We start from the raw sequence: 16838 nt of genomic DNA on the forward strand, positions 1-16838 counted from the left end.
TTTTTTTTCCTTTTAAATTTTTGGTTTTTACTTCTTGCATTGAGGCAAACACTTCTCAATTCCTCTTCCTAACATTTTTCTTTCCTACTTTTGTGTGGATGAAAGGCACCCAAGCGTCGAGGACTCTGCTTCATAGGGTCGCTATGAGTTGCCTGCAACTCGACAGCACTTAACAACAATAACATCAACATAGAGAGATCAGCTGGCCCAGTAGACAGAAAGCGATGCTACCAAACCAAAGGTGGGTGACTTTAAATCCGCGGCCCTAGGGCCTGTCTTTCATTGTTTTTGTTCAGACATTCCTCTAGGTCTTATAGCCCTGGTGTACAAGGTGCTGTACAGCGGTCACTTGTGGTTGCTGCGAGGCTGAATACTGTGACACTAATGTGTCAAATGCATTAATAGCTGGCTACCCAATGCGGACAGAGAGTGGGGTGGAGCTCCCCGATTAAAACAAGCTTGGAAGGAGGAGTGGCATCCACTTCCATAACAGCTTGCCTCCGGAAACCCTATGAACCTGGAGAGAGGATGAAAGGCACCCAAGCTTCGAGGACTCTCCTTCATAGGGTCGCTATGAGTTGCCTGCGACTCGACGGCACTTAACAACAACACCAACACTTTTTGTGTAAATGGTTCTAGTATATATTTAAACACAGGGGAACTTTTATTAGTTTAGAATCTCAAGTTTCTGGTAGAGTTTTCTGGTCTTGTGAGTTAGTAAGTACATGCATGCGTTGTGAAGTCTAGTTTTAGGTTTCAGGTAATTGAAATTCTGGGTATGGAGACTCTGGGGAAAGTTGTGAATCCTAGAATTTAGAAACCAGATCAGAAAATATCACCTTCAACAATTAAAGTTAGTGAGATTCAACATCAAAATCTGTGACCTCTTCCCAGCATTTCAAATCAGACAATATAATCTCCAGAACCAAGTATTAGCTATGCTGTTCCAGTCCCCTAATTCTATTCTAGAATAAGTATGACTTTATTCCTCCTGGACCTCTTTCAAGGCAAAAGGACCTTGCATTTCTGAACACCATGCTTCAGGTAACCAGACACTAGAAAAGTACCCAAAGGGTACCACTTACGAAAAGTTAACAAGTCTCAAGTACTATCTTGTTTATATGTGTTGTTTCATTTTACCCACACAACTGCTCAAAGAAGAAGGTATTATTATTATTACAATTTTAGAGATGAAAAGGCCACTGAGAGGCAAAGAGCATTCACACTTAGAAGCGTTGGCCTATGACTCTTAAATATTACGCTGTATTCTTTCTCTTCAACCTTAGTTCATAATCCCATGCTTAGTAAGCAACCTTTTAATAACTAAAACTATAAAACTGAAGATTAGAGAGTTACCCAGGAAGACCTGTGAAAGGGATGCTCACAACACAGTCAAAACAATCTTTCATAAGAACAAAGTGGTAGAGCCCATAATTCCTAACTTAAAACCTTATTACGAAGATACAAGATGTTGTGATACTGGCATAAGACCTGTACAAAGCAATGGAATAAAATTGTTAATCTAGAAAGAATTTTTTACATATATGGTCAAGTTATGTGCGACATGGTCTAATGCATTTAAATCAGGAAAGGTACTTCCCCCCCCGCCCCAACAAATTGCAAGGACAATGGACTACAGACATGCAAAAGAATCAAGTTGGATACCTACCTTATAGACACCCACACATACAAATAACTCAAAGAGGATCATAAACTTAAATATAAAACCTGAAACTCATAAAACTCTTAGAAGAAATCTTTATGACCTTCACTCTGGCAATGAATTGTTAAATATAATGCTAAAAGCACAAAAACAAAAGAGCAATAGGTAGATTATTGTTATTATGTGCCATCAAGTCGCCTGTGATTCACAGTGACCCTATGTAGAACAGCTCTGTGCCCAATGCACCAGTCATTGTATCAATCAATCTTACTCAAGGTCTCCCTCTCCTCTGCTGTCCCTCCACCTGCCCGAGTATGATGTCCTTCTCCAAGGATTGGTCCTTCCTGGCCACGTGCCCAAAGCATGTGAAACAGAACTTCAAAATCCTTGCCCTCAAAGAGAAACTTGGTTTCACTTTCTCCAAGACAGACCCCTACTAGGTCATTAAAATGAAAATTTTTATAAGCAACCAAACTGGGGGGGAAATTAAAAAAAAAAATCGAAGACCTGTTCTTTCAAAGCGTAACAGCAAGAAAATGAAAAGGGAAAAACAAAACAAAAACCCATCTACGGAATGAAAACATATCTGCAAGTCATATTTAGATTTGGTACCCAGAATACACAAATAATTCTTACAACTCAACAGTGAAAACACAAATAACCCAAATTAAGAATTAACTAAAAAGTCTTCATTGCTGTGGAGTCATCAATGACTCACAACTGACCCAGGTTAAGGGAGGCGGTAAATCACAAGGAAGAAGATGACCCATCTTTCTCCCCCAGAGCTGCTAGGGGATTCAAACTGCCAGAAAGGTCTGTGCCATAAGTTAACAACAAAACTCCCTACATACTACATATACCACCAGAGCTCATTTAAGAATAAGCAAAGTGTAGGGAGCCCTCATGGCCTAGTGGCAAGAAGCTGCACTGCAATCCTGAAGGTGTACAGTTTGAATCCACCACATGCTCTGCTGGAGAAGGAGGAGAGGCAGTCTCCTCCTGTGCCAGTTGGATCCAATTTGACAGTACACCAAATTATAAACAAATAAAATTAAAATAAAAAAAGAATAAGTACTTGAACAGAAAATTTTCCAAAGAGATTCAAATGCAGATAACATGCACATTAAAAAAAAAAAAAAGTACTCAACACCATCACTGTTTATTAGTTTCCTTTAAGGTGGGTCCCACTGAGTGCCACTACATACATCAGAATAAACTGCCTGCCACTGCACCATCCTCCCAGTCTCTGCTGTATATAAGCTCTTGTTGCAGTCACTGTCCTTCCACTTTGTTGAGGGTCTTTCTTTCCTTTTCCAACAGTAAGTCTTCAAACTCCTCAGTAATTTGGCGAGGTCCCTGATTGCAGACTTTCTCAATGCAAAACATCTCCTGATCTTCCTGGTTGCTGGTACGAATTGTGTTGTTGATGGATCCAAGTAAGATGAATTCGTTCACAGTGTCAATCTTTTCTCCTTTCCTCATGATGTTGCCTGTCAGTCCATTGATGAGAATTTGGGTTTTTTCCTTAATGTTGAGATGTAATCCATTTTGAAGGCTATAATCCTTGATTTTCTGCATCAGGTGCTTCAAGTCTCCATCATTTTCAGCAAGCAAGGTTGTGTCACCTGCACATTGCAGATTGTTGAGGAATCTTTCTCAGATGCTACATTTTTCTCCATAGAGTCAACAACTTGAATGATTTGATCAACATACAAATGGAATAGGTTTGGGGAGAGGATACAATTCTGACACACACCTTTCCTGACTCTAAACCATGTAATATTTCCTTGTTCTGTTTACACACAGCTTCTTGATCTAGTTCTAGGTTTCCCATAAGCATAACTGTGTGTTCTGGGATTCCCATTCTTCTCAATGTTAGCCATAGTTTGTTATGATTCACACAATCAAATGACTTTGCATAGTCAAGCCAATAAACAGACATTCTTCTGATATTCTCTGCTTTCAGCAAGGATCCATCTAACATCAACAATGATATCCCTAGTGCCATGGCCTCCTCTAAACTCAGCCTGAACATCTGGCAGTTCTCTGTCAATGTACTGTTCTAGCTATTTTTAAATGATCTTAAGCAATATTTTGCTTGCATGTGATATTTATGAATTACCACATTCTGTTGCATCACCTTTCTTGGGAATGGGAACAAATATGGATCTCTGCCAGTAAGGTGGCTAGGTAGTTGTCTTCTAAATTTCCCAGTAAAGACTAATAAGCATATTGAAATGTCAACTGGTATCCCATTGATTTCTGGGGGCTTATTTTTTGCCAATGTCTTCATTGCAACTTGAACTTCTCCATTCATTATAGTTGGCTCTTGATGACATCATATTTCCTGAAATACTTCCATGTCGGCCAATGCTTTTTGGTACCGTGACTGTATTCCCTCCATTTTCTTTTAATGCCTCCTAAATCAGTCATTCAGTATTTTGCCCATAGCATCTCTAAGTATTACAATTTGAGGTTTGGATTTGTTTTTCCATTCTCACAGCTTGAGAAATGCGAAGTGTGCTTTCTGTTGTTACTGACTGCCTTCGAGTCAAGCATGACTCATAGTGACCTATGAACAAAAGGCCTAAAGCCTTTCTATAACTATTGTTATTTATCCCAAGTTCATAAAGTTTCCAGAGGCATGTTGTTTAGGAAGTGGATGCCACTCCTGCGTTGGGTGTCCTCAAACTGACTACAGCTGCATAGCAGCCGACCATATGAACAACAGATCTGAACCAAAAAGAGGACAAAGACAACAGCTGGCAAGGATGTGGACCCTCATACATAGCTGGTAAGAACATAAATGATACAGACATATACAAAAACTTGCACATGCATGTTCAGTTAATGTCACTCATAATGAACAATGACTAGAAACAACTCATATGCTTATCAGCTGATGAGTGTTGTTGTTATGTGCCATCAAGTTGACTATGACTCATAACTCATCTATGAACAAGAGACTGTAACCCCTGTTCTATACTGTCCTCATGATCTCCAATACACTCCACTCCAACATGCTTCATATTACAGCCAGTGTGTCCATTGTGTTGAAGGTCTTCCTCTCTCTCTCTGATCTTCCATCTGTCCCACCATGATGCCTTGCCCAAAAACAGCCTTATCTAGGCAGTGGGACATTAGTCATTCCTTAAAAAGATTAAGAGCTGATACACAGATAAACTCTGAGCACACAATGCTGAGTGAAAGAAGTCACATACAGGCCATATCAGGAAATCCTTAGATTAAGCAAACCTGTGGGGGCAGAAAATAGATGAGCAAGTGCATAGAGCTGAGGATGAAGGAGCCATGGTGGCACAGAGCGTAACGCCGGGGGCTTTGAACAGAACGGTTTGAAGTTTGACTCTATCAGATGCTCCAAGGGACAAAGACAGCCAGTTTCCGCCTGTAGAAATGTGTAGCGTGGGAAACCTAGCGGAGGACCACTATGAGTGGGAAACAACTTGACAGCAATGGGTGGACGCAGAGTCGAGGTCAGTCAGGGTGAAGAATGCGGAGGAGGCTTCTTTCTCTGCATGAAGGTTTACAAATCATTGAGATCCTACGCAATTATTTCTAGATTTCTTTTGTTTTATAGCATTAACTAATTTATTAGTGTAAATAATTTATTACAGTGTCTCATTTACCTTTTATTGTATGTTGCCTTTCCTTTCACCCAACTGATACAGTTATTGATTTTCATTCCCTCTCTTTCCAACCCTGGTAAGCCTCTAGCAACAAAATGAATACATGGAGTTTGCTAATCCAAAGGAGGCGCCTCTCTGATAGATCAAGTCGGCACAGGCGCCTCAGGTGAAAGCTGAACAATCGCCAAGTGAAACTTGTCGATTGCCGACTAGTCGAGCATGACTCAAAGCAAGATTCATAGCGACCCTGTGAACAAAAGACCTGAAGGCTTTCGTTAACTACCATTTCTCAAAGTTCACAGAGTCCCCAGAGGCACGTTGTTTAAGAAGTGGATGCCACTCACAGCCTCTAAAATCTTGACAGAGCATCAGCTATGAATTGGTTTTTCAATCAACAAACAAAAACTAACTGCTTTCCCACGGATTCTGACTCAGGATCCCTTCTATTGGGTTTCAGGGCTTTAAACATTAAAGGGAGGAGAATTCTTGTCTTTCTCCCGCACAGCAGCCAGTGGATTTAACCTGGCAAATTATGTGTTAGCATTGCAATACCTAACACATTACACCACCAAAGCTCCTCATTTGTGACAATCTCTGAGATGGAGTCCAAGTTATTAGCTGAAGGATCACTGTTTCTTTCCTACAGAAATGAGAATCATGCCCCTATCCTGCCTGCTTTGTCTTATTTTGTAGATAATATTTATAAGCTCTGAAAATGCTACAGCATGCAAATGTAACTGCTCATCTCCTTAACCAACTTCAGTGGTTATAATTAGAAATACTGGGGAGCACTCGTGGCCTAGTGGAAAGGAGCTGCAACTACAATCCCAGAGGCACATGGTTCGAATCCACCAGATGCTCTGCCGGGGGAGGAGGAACGGTCTCCTCCTGTACCAGTCAGATCTGATTTGATGGTACACTCACACAAAAATAATAAAATAAAATAAAAAAAGTTTAAAAAAAAATAATTAGAAATATTGACTTGGGGTATACTAGTGCCAAACAGAATGCAGACATAGTGAAAAAAAAACCCCAGGAAATAAAAACAACTCTTCACAAGCAACACTTTCCTTGTGATACACTCCCACCACTAGAGAAAGTGATCATACCAATTTAGTCTGGATGCCGAGCAAAGATTCTGAGAAGCTGGACTAATTGAAAAAGAATGTTATCAGGATAGGAGGAAGATTCACTCACAACCAGCTGGCATAATCCTCCTTGCAGAAAATGAACAAGCTTGAAGCTCTTACTAATGAAGCTTAAACACTAAATTCTTCAGTATGGATTACACCTTAACACAAAGAAAACAGAAGTCTTCACACTGGACCAATAAACGACATCATAAAACATGGAGAGAAGACTAAGGTGGTCAAGGATTTCTGTTTCATTGCATCCACAACCAATGTCTCATGGACACATCCATCCACAAATCAAATGAGGGGAGAAAATGTACAACAATGAATTAACAAAAAATTAAAATCTATGATAAAGTTAAAAAAAAATCAAATGAGGTATTTCATTTCGCAAATATGCTGCAAAGGATCTCTTTGCCCAGTAAAGATGTTACTTTGAGGACAAAGGTGTGCCTGATTCAAGCCTTGGTATTTTCAACTGCTTCCTCATGCATGTGGAAGCTGGGCAACAAATAAGAAGACTGAAGAAGAAAAATTGATGATTTTGAATTGTAGTTTGGATCATCAGAAGAAAATAAATATGGCTCGATCAAAGTACTGTCTGAATGCTCCTTAGAACTGAGGATGGTGATACTTCATCTCACCTACTTTGGGCAAGTTACGAGAAGGCCAATCCTTAGAGAAAGGCTTTATGTGTTTGGCACTGTAGAGAATCAGCAAAGAAGAGGACAACCGTCAAAAAGATGAGCTGGCACAATAACCACACTAGGATCAAGTAGAGGACACTGTGAGGATTTTGTGAGAGTGGACAGTCTCCTTAGTACACAGATATGAGTTAAAGCCAATTCAATGGCACCTAAAAGAGCCGGTCACGAAGGGCCCAGGAGTTGACATATTTCAGTGAACAGATGCTGCCCTGCATGTGCACACCAGGTTATGCCAAGAAATCTGGAGGACAACTACCTGGTCAACTGACTGGAAAAGATCTGTCTTTATTCCCATTCCAAAAAAAGGTGACCCAACAGAGTGTAGAAATTATCGAACGCTATAACTAACACCAGACGCAAGCAAGATCCTGCTGAAGATTATCCAGAAATGACCGAAACAGTACATCAGAAGAACTGCCAGATGTGCAGGCTGGTTTAGAAGAGGCCATGGCACTAGGACATCACAGCCAATGTCAGAGGATCTTGGCTGAAAGCAGAGAGCACCAGAGGAATGTTTTACCTTGTTTCTTTAAGTATGCAAAGGGATTTGACTGTGTGGTCACAACAAATTGTGTCTAACTTTGGGGAAAAAAATGGGGATCCCAGAACACTTAATTATGCTCATGTGAAACCTATCTTTGGACCAGGAAGCAGTCATCAGAACTGAAAAGGAAACACTACAAAGTTCAACATTAGGAAAGGAGTGAGTCAGGGATTCATCCTATCTCCATACCTTTTCAATCTATATGCAGGACAGATCATTTGGGAGGCTGGACTTTATGAGGAGGAATGTAGCAAGAGGATTAGAAGAAGATTCATCAATAACCTGCATTATGCAGATGACACAACCTTGCTTGCTGAAACTGAAGAGGACATGAGGCATTTGCTGCAGAAGGTCAGGGACTGTAGTCTTCAGTATAGAATGAAGCTCAACATCAAGCAAGGATTCTCACAATTGGATCAAGAGGCAGCTTCATGATGGATAGAGCAAGAATTCAGATTGTTGATAACTTCAGTTTTCTTGGTTCCACAATCAATACTCTTGGTATCAGCAGTCAGGAAATCAAGACAAATTACACTGAGAAAGTCTGCTGTCAGGGACGTCTCTAGAGCACTGAAGAGCATAGATATCAGTCTGGAGACTAAGGTACACCTGATACAGGCCATGACCTTTGCAATTACTTGCTATGCATCAGAGAGCTGTACAATTAGTATGCTAGAAGGATCAATGCCTTTGAGTTGTGGTGCCAGGAGAACAAACAGGTCTGTCCGGGAGAAGGTGAAACCAGGCTGCTCCCTGGAGGCAAGGATTTTGAAACACTGTCTCAAATATTTTGGGCACATGGCCAGGAGGGACCAGTCCTTGGAGAGGAACATCATGCTCATAGGGTGTAGGGACAACGCAGGAGAGGAAGACCCAGAATGAGATGGATTGACTTAGTGACTGAAGCAATGGGATTAGGTCAGTCTGTCGAAGATGATGAGATTGGCTCAGGATAGAGCAGGTAATAATAATAACAACATGACCTCAATGAAATAAAATATCTAGAAGAGGCAAGTAAGTATATTAGTGCTTTTCAGAGTCAGGAGGAAAAGAGTCAATGATTCAAAAAGATGGTATCACAGCCGAACAATGAGAAAAATCTAGTGTCATTAATTAATAGGTGGAAAGATTTTTGAAATGTCAGATGTTACACATATATTTACCACAATTACAATCCAAAAAGAAATGGGAAACAATTTCCTTTGCAGCAGGAGAACATAAGCTCAGTCAAGTACAAAATAATATTTAAAACCCATTTTGTTATTATTATGTTATCAAGTTGCTGCAACTTATAGCAATCTTATGTACAATAGCTCTGAATCCTGTCCTATCCTGAGCAAATCTCATCATCTCCAACAGACCTAATCCCCTTTCTCCAGTCATGGAGTCAATCCATTGTGAATTTATTGAAGAATCAAGAGGAAAACTTGTGAGTTCAGCATTTTCCTATTCAGATACGACTCAATAAATTCACCTCATTCATTGCCTTTTTTTTTTGTGCCTGACTTTTTTGATTTTATTGTGCCTGACTTTTGATTTCTTGACTGCTAGTACCAAGGGTATTGACTGTGGATCAAAGTAAGATGAAATTATCAACAATTTCAATCTTTTCTCCATTTTATCATGATGTTGCCTGTTGGCCTGTTGTGAGGATTTGTTTTCTTGATGTTGAGATGTATTCTAAATTGAAGGCTATAGTCTTCACTCTTTTGCAGCAGGCATTTCAAGTCCTACTCACTTTCAACAAGCAAGGTTGTATCATATAATCTGTATAACACAGATTGTTGATGAGCTTTCCTCCAATCCTGATACTACATTTTTCTTCATAAAGTCTGCCTTCTTTTTTTCTTCCTTGTTGTGTACCACTGAATCAGATCCGACTGGTACAGGATATTGCTCCTCCTTCCTTTTCCAGTGGAGCATCTGGTGGATTTGAACCACGCACCTTCAGGATTGTATAGTACACGTTCTTGCCACTAGGCCACCCGAGTTCCCTGGTAAAGGCTGGCTTCTTATGCGATTTCTTCAGCATAGAAACTGAATAGATATGGAGAAAGGACAACTGGCAAATCTATGGTATTGGCAACATCACATACTTTAACCATAAATACAAAAATAAATGCTTCCATAGTATTCAATGAATGTTTTAGATTAACATTCCCATACTCTTAATTACATAGAAGAAATATCTTAGATACTTAATAATGTGACGAACATACATACAGAAGATAATACGCCTGGCACCAGAAAGAGAGAAAATACATCTAAAGCCAAAATAAAGAGTCAAAAATATATTAAAAGCAACCACCTAATATTGTTTCCATGTTAAATATTATCATTATATCATTTTTCTTTCTTTTTTCTCCTTTTTTTCTTGTTATTGTATACCATCAAACTGGACCAAATTGAATCGGACTGGCACAGGAATTTCCCCTCCTTCTCCAGTGGAGCATCTGGTGGAGTCAAACCACAGGCCTTCGGGATTGCAGAGCAGCTTCTTGCCACTGGGCCGTCAAGAGCTCCCACGATCATTGTATCTTCTAAGGACTACATCCAAGACCTAAACATACTTTGCTCATTCTGGCAACTAATACAAAAGACTTTCGCTGCACCAGTAGTGTCCAAAAGTTCATGGAGAATTCTACTCCAAAAAGATGATTAACTAGTATGTTTGGTGGGATAAATTATGGTGATGCATGTGGAACAGTGGTGTTGATTTTGTAGCTGTAATTAGTTTTGCTTATAAAATTATACTGGTGATATAAATCCAAAAATTTGTAATGATGCTTGCATCTATGTTTAACATACATTTAAGAAGTAGGGGATGATAAGAGTGTTATAAGGGCTATAAATAATATGTAATTTAAAAATGTATGCTGTAAGTAGACCATTTTGCAGATTTAAGATTTTAAGTTAATGGTGGAGACCACGTGGAAATGATACATCCCCAAGCATCACTTGTATTTTCATGCTTACTAATTTTAGAGAAGACAAGAGATAAGTGTCTCAGAGATCGCTTACACAGATAAAGGCCTGTTGGGGCCCCAATTGGATATATCATATTGAGAACACTTGTAGGAAAAGGAGTACATAATTATGAATCTGAAAGTGCATGGCCTTAGAAGGGCCACATTCCCATGAAGAACCCTCCAATTTAAATCATAATTCACTTCTTGCTAAATCAAGATCTGCTCCTATAATTTCCTATCTCTCTTCCTGTTTCCCTCCTTTCTTCCCTTACCTCTATCCATCTGACCTGCATCCATCCTACCATCTGGCACTACAATTTTGTGCCAGATAGCTATTTCATAAACCTGACTTTAAAAAGTGAACTTTTGAGGGGAGCTCTGGTGGCCTAGTGGCAAGAAGCTGCACTGCAGTCCCAGAGGCGCATGGTTCAAATCCACCAGATGCTCTGCCGAGGAAGGAGGGACAATCTCCTCCTGTACCAGTCAGATCTGATTTGACAGTACACGCACACAAAAATAATAAAATATTTTAAAGTGAACTTTTGGTGGGCTCTGGTGGCCTAGTGGCAAGAAGCTGCACTGCAATCCCAGAGGTATGTGGTTCAAATCCTCCAGATGCTCTGCTGGAGAATGAGAGACAATCTCCTCCTGTACCAGTCAGATTCGATTTGATGGTACAAAAGGTCATAAAATATTTTTTAAAAAGTGAACTTTTACACTCATCTGTGACTTTGTAATCCAAATTATGATGAAAAATCAGCTTTCCTTGATATAAAGACAGAAAACAATGTGTAACTGGCTCATGGTGGTGTATGTACATCCCGTGGTGCTGTTAGTTCATAGTAAATCATAATGCAGCCAGAGGCTGTGGTGTCCTATTTACATTTGCAAATACATCCAGTTAGGAATGTCTAAGAGGGGCACATTCAACAAACGAACTAATCTACCCAAGGGAAGGAGGAATTTAATAATCTAGAGGAAATAATATTGCATAATTATGTATAATTAGGAGTCCCTAGATATTGAAAATGATTAAAACACTTAACCATTAGCCTAAAGGGTATCAAGGGAGCTCTGGTGGCCTCGTAGCAAGTAGCTGCACTACAATCCTGAAGGCTTGCGGTTCGAGTCTATGAGCTGCTCAGTGGAAGAAGGAAGGGTAATCTGCTCTCGTGCAATTAACTGCCTCTGAAAACCCATTGGAGGATCAGCTATGAAAACCCATTGGAGGATCAGCTATGGGTCGGTTTCGACTCTATGGTACACAACAAAGGGTATCAATTTAAACTCACCCACAGGAACCTTGGAGAAGAGCTCTGGTGACCTGCCTCTGAAAACACTATGGAACATAGTTTGCTCTGACACACAGGGTGACTGTGAGTCGGAATCTCCTCCACGATAACTAAACGCAATGTGTATAATTAACATACTTTTTGAACACATCATCATTTGATTTAATGCTGACATCTGGCATACCATGGATTTTATCAACATCCCCGTATTTCAGACTGGTGACAAAAGCCTATAATGGCTTGCTGAGGTCATAGAACTAGCTGGCAAAGCTAAATTCAGATCCCTTACTAATTCAGGCAAGACTGGATCTTCATTTACGATCACTCTGTAGCAGGCTTGATCGCCCAGGACAGGATTCTAAGTTTGGTTTTGAATTATTCCCGTCTCCGCACACCACTTAATCACACCCTTAGCCACCCTCACACTGGAGGATACAAAGCCAGCTCAGGGAGCAATTGCAAAAGGAATCCACAGACAAAATAAAAAGGGCCATTTGTGGGCAACTGAGGGTGGGAACTTGTTCTTTGCCGAGGGGACGTGTCCTAGGCTTGAATGGCATTGATGAGTCACTCCGGTTTATATCTTATTATTTGCATAATTTCTCACATCTTCCTTTCCCCTGGATGGCAATTCCTGCCAGCCACAGGCAGTGCTGCCCTCAGGGGTGGCTGGCATCCGTCCTCATCTGTCCTCACTGGCAGCCAGTTCAGCCAGGACCACCAGGGGGCAGACAGGAGAGCCAGGAGGTGGGGAGGAGAAGTAGTCCTGTCTCCTGAGGCAGGTCAGCTTTCCAAGCTGATTCAACTGGCCTCCATTCCTTCCTTGCCCTGCACACAGCCTTCTAACTTTCCATTTCCATGGCTCTCTGCTCTTGGGGTGAGAGGACTCCTCTGCCAGCCACACACTGCGTCTGGAGGCCAGCGCTGCCAGCAACACAGAAGGCTGGGCACCATGCCTAATGGCCTGGAAGGCCCTCTCTCAAGACAATTAGAATCAGCTGTAATGGAGAGTGCGGAATATAGGTCAAGGTGTTCTCTAGAGGGCCTGGGAAAGGATCACCTGACTGGGAAGTATAAGTAACTCAGAGGGGAAGGGGGCTCAAGGAGGGGGCAGGCATGCCCAGCCGGGGAGAGGTCAAGTCCTCACCTCTGGCTGAGTGTCAGAGGAGGAGGAAGAAGCCGCTGGAGTGAGCTGGAAGGAGAAGGTGACCTTGGTGACCCTCTCTATCCTTGCCAGAGTGAGCTGCCTGCTACCTTCAGTGCAGCTGAAACCATTTCCAGGGCCACTTTGCTCTGTGACTGTGGAGACCTAATTAGCTGCCTGCCCTGCCAGAGAGGGAAATCATACTAACAAAATGCTCACAGAACCCACTGACTGAGCCCCAGAAGAAAGATCCCAGAGCTGGGGGTATATCATACACTGGCAGCCTTCTCTATTAGAGACAATTAGATTTTTTTCCCCCAATTAATTTTGAATATGAAAATGACTAACCCACTTTATTTTACATCTCGGCTCAGCAGGGGCCTCCTGTCATGGGTGTGGCCACGGCTGCTGTGGCTGGAACAGCAGCTGCTCTGTCTGAGCCTCACTTCCTCTGGCTCCAGCTGCAGGTTCCTTCCGGCCAAGCAGGGAGTTTCTTCATTCTCAGGACTCTAAGCCTGGGCCTCCCTTGCCGGCCACCCTCACCTCCAGCCCCCAAGCTGCTCACCACCCTCTGTGGGTAGCTCTCTGGGACTCCCTAGTTCCATGAGTCAGAGCCTGGCTGGAGACAGACAGCAGGCTTCCTTTATTAAATCAGCTCCTGCCCTGTGCACCACAGAGGGAAGCTATAATTACTCGTTGGCCCAGCTCTGAGGACTGAGTCAGATGTCTGAGTAGGAGGGATGGCTCCTGATTTTTGCATTTATCCAGTGCACCCCAGTTTGGAAATAACAGGGGTCAAAAGCCTATTGTACAAATGCCAGATATTTTTGCAGGTGGAATGGGGTGCATAGGAGCAAGGGAAACATGGTCATATCTTCCAGAAGGTTTTGGGTTATTTGTTTTATTGTTGCCTGTTACAAGGCTGGAGTCACATTTCAGCCAGGCTGCTCACTGTTGATGTTGGTGGTTTTTAAGAGAGGTCATGGGTTTTTACCCTTTAGGAACCACAGACACAAAATCTCAGCTTTTCAGTTTTTCAACAGCATTTACAAATGTTTGAAAATTAAAAGTGGCTCAAAAGAAAACCATAAATGTAAAAAAAAAGGAATATTTTCAAACTTCATTATTGTTCAACATAGTAGTCATTGGTTCATTTAATTACTCATTCATTGATTCCTGCAGGCAAGCATTTATTCCATCCATTCAACAAAATCAATGGTGAGCTTCTGCTTCTCTGTGCTAGGCAAGGTTAAAGGCACTTTGGATACTTAAGAACTAAACCAGCCAAAGATACACTTGGACATATAAGAAGTGCTTGGCAGAAGGTCAAGGACAGTAGCTTTCAATATGGATTGAAGCTCAACATCAAGAAAACAGATTCTCACCACTGGACAGATTGGTAGCATCATGAGAGATGGTGAAGAGATTGAGACTTAACAGCTTTAGTTTGCTTGGCTTCACAATCAACACTCTTGGTACCAGCAGCCAAAATATTAGAAGATGAACTGCACTGGGAAAGTCTGCTGACCTCTCCAAAGTACTGAAGAGCAACGATGTCAGTTTGGAGATTAAGGTGTATCTGATTCAGGCCATACTCTTTGCAAGTACTTGCTGTGTCAGAGAGCTGGACAATGACTAGGGATGATAGAAGGAGAATTGATGCCTTTGAGCTGTGGTGCTGGAGAAGGGTATTGAGTATACCATGGATTACTAAGAGAACAAACAGATTCATCCTAGAGAGGGTGAAACCAGGATACTCCTTGGAGGCAAGGATTCTGAAGCTTCATCTGACACACTTTGGACATGTTGCAAGGCGAGACCGGTCCTTAGAGAGGGACTTCATGCTTGGGAGGGTGGAGGGACAGCGCAGGAGGGGAAGATCCTTGATGAGATGGTTTGATTCAGTGACTGGGGTAAGGGGGGTAGGTATGTCAAAGGCAGTAAGGTTCGCACAGGACAGAGCACAGTTCACAGCTGTTGTACAGAGGTTCATTATGAGTTGCAGGCAACTTGACGGCATATAACAACAACAATTGTTATGTGCTATTGAGTCAAGAACAACTCATAGTGACCTTATGACAGATCGGAACCCTGTCCAATCCTGTGTCATCTTCACATTTCCTGACACACTAGGGCCCAGTGCAGCGATATACATAACAGTAACTATATTAAATGGTGCATTTGCAATGTTAAGTGTGATGAATAAAACCAAAACTAGAAAGGGTTAGTGGAACTGCAGGTGAGGGAAGAATTCATTAACATTTCATGACATTGAACAAATTTATAGGTTCAGGCACTCACACTGAAAGTTCTCAAGCATGTGTGATACTTGCCTAAAATCATAACTTAGTTATATGTGACTAAAGTAAAAAGTAAAGTGCTCTGATGGCTTAGTGCTAAGGACATTCACAGCCAATACAAAGGCACGTGGTTTGAACTCACCAGCTAGGCAGGAGAAAGACGGGAAATCTCCTCCCGTGTGATTTACTGCCTCTGAAAACCTGCTGGAGGTTCAGCTCTGAGTTGGTTCCTGATTCAAAGATACATAACAACATTTGAGTTGGGTGGTAGAGATAACACACTCAGCAGGTAACCCACTGACTGGAGGTCTGAATCTACTCAGAGGCCCACTGGGTGGATCTACTTTCAGAGTCATTCAAAAATCAGTCATAGGAAATCCAAGAGATAGATGTGGTCATTATGAGTAGAGTCTGATATGTATGGGGTCCCAATGAGTAGTTGACACTCAGTGGCAACCGGTGAGGTGGAGGTTAAGGGCCGTCTGCCAGATTTCAGATGCTAGCTCCACTATTTACTATTTGTGCCATTCTGAAAAAGATATTTCATCGCCTCCATTCCCTACCAATAAAACGGAAGAAGCACTGGTGGCATAGTCTGTAGGGTATTACGCTGTTAACCTAGATGTCCTGTCTTTGCGATGGTTGATTGAACCAGTAGGTTCACAGGAGAAAGACTGGCTTTTCTCCTCCTACTACATAATTTATAGGCCTGGAAAGCTGCTACACGGTCATCTATAAAATGAGTAACTCATGTCAAAAGTTTCAGAGTGCAAGCAACAAATGCTGGCATGGTTGTGGGGAAACTGGAACCCTTATTCACTGTTGTGGGAGTGTAAAATGGTGCAACCACTGTGGAAGGCGGTATGACGCTTTCTCAAAAAGTTACAAATAAAGATACCATTTGACCCAGCAATTCCACTACTGGGAATATACCCCAAAGAGACCATAACTGACATACAAGCAGATATATGCAAACCGATGTTCACTGCGGCTTTGTTCACAATAGCAAGGAGTTGGAAACAACCTAAGTGCCCATCAACAAATGAATGGACAGAGAAGCTGTGGTATATTCACACAATGGAATACTACACTGAATTGAAAAACAAGGAACTCATGAAATATTATATAAAATGGGTGACCCTGAGGACATTATGCTGAGTGAAATATCTCAGTCACAAAAGGACAAATACTGCATGGTGCCACTGTTGTAAAATAGGACTGACATTGGGGTTGGGAAGAGAATGAGAAAGATGGGTTCAATAATGTATACTGCATTGAAACAGATAAGGGAGAAAACTGTTTAAAAGGGATATGTGATTAGGTATTTTTGTCATGACAGGAGTCTACAGCCAAGGCTACATGGTGGAGTGGACCTGGGGGAGGGTTCGTAAAACAATGAAAGAATTTCCCTTTTACTTTTCCAAGAGGGTAGTGTACTG

General features: G+C 41.6%; 1 protein-coding gene across 1 annotated transcript in view; it reads right to left on the reverse strand.

The window, feature by feature from the left end:
• The window catches only part of CHD9 (chromodomain helicase DNA binding protein 9), a 164533-nt gene extending 150977 nt beyond the window's left edge, over positions 1-13556 (reverse strand). Inside the window, exon 1 of the mRNA XM_006897100.1 lies at positions 13448-13556. The gene's annotated coding sequence lies outside the window, so the exon portion shown is untranslated. The remainder of the gene's footprint in view (positions 1-13447) is intronic.
• Between the last annotated feature and the right edge of the window lie 3282 nt (positions 13557-16838).

This window comes from Elephantulus edwardii, unplaced genomic scaffold (genome assembly GCF_000299155.1).
Source record: "Elephantulus edwardii isolate Elephantulus edwardi_28Jun2011 unplaced genomic scaffold, EleEdw1.0 scaffold00201, whole genome shotgun sequence".
NCBI classification, from domain to species: Eukaryota; Metazoa; Chordata; class Mammalia; order Macroscelidea; family Macroscelididae; genus Elephantulus; species Elephantulus edwardii.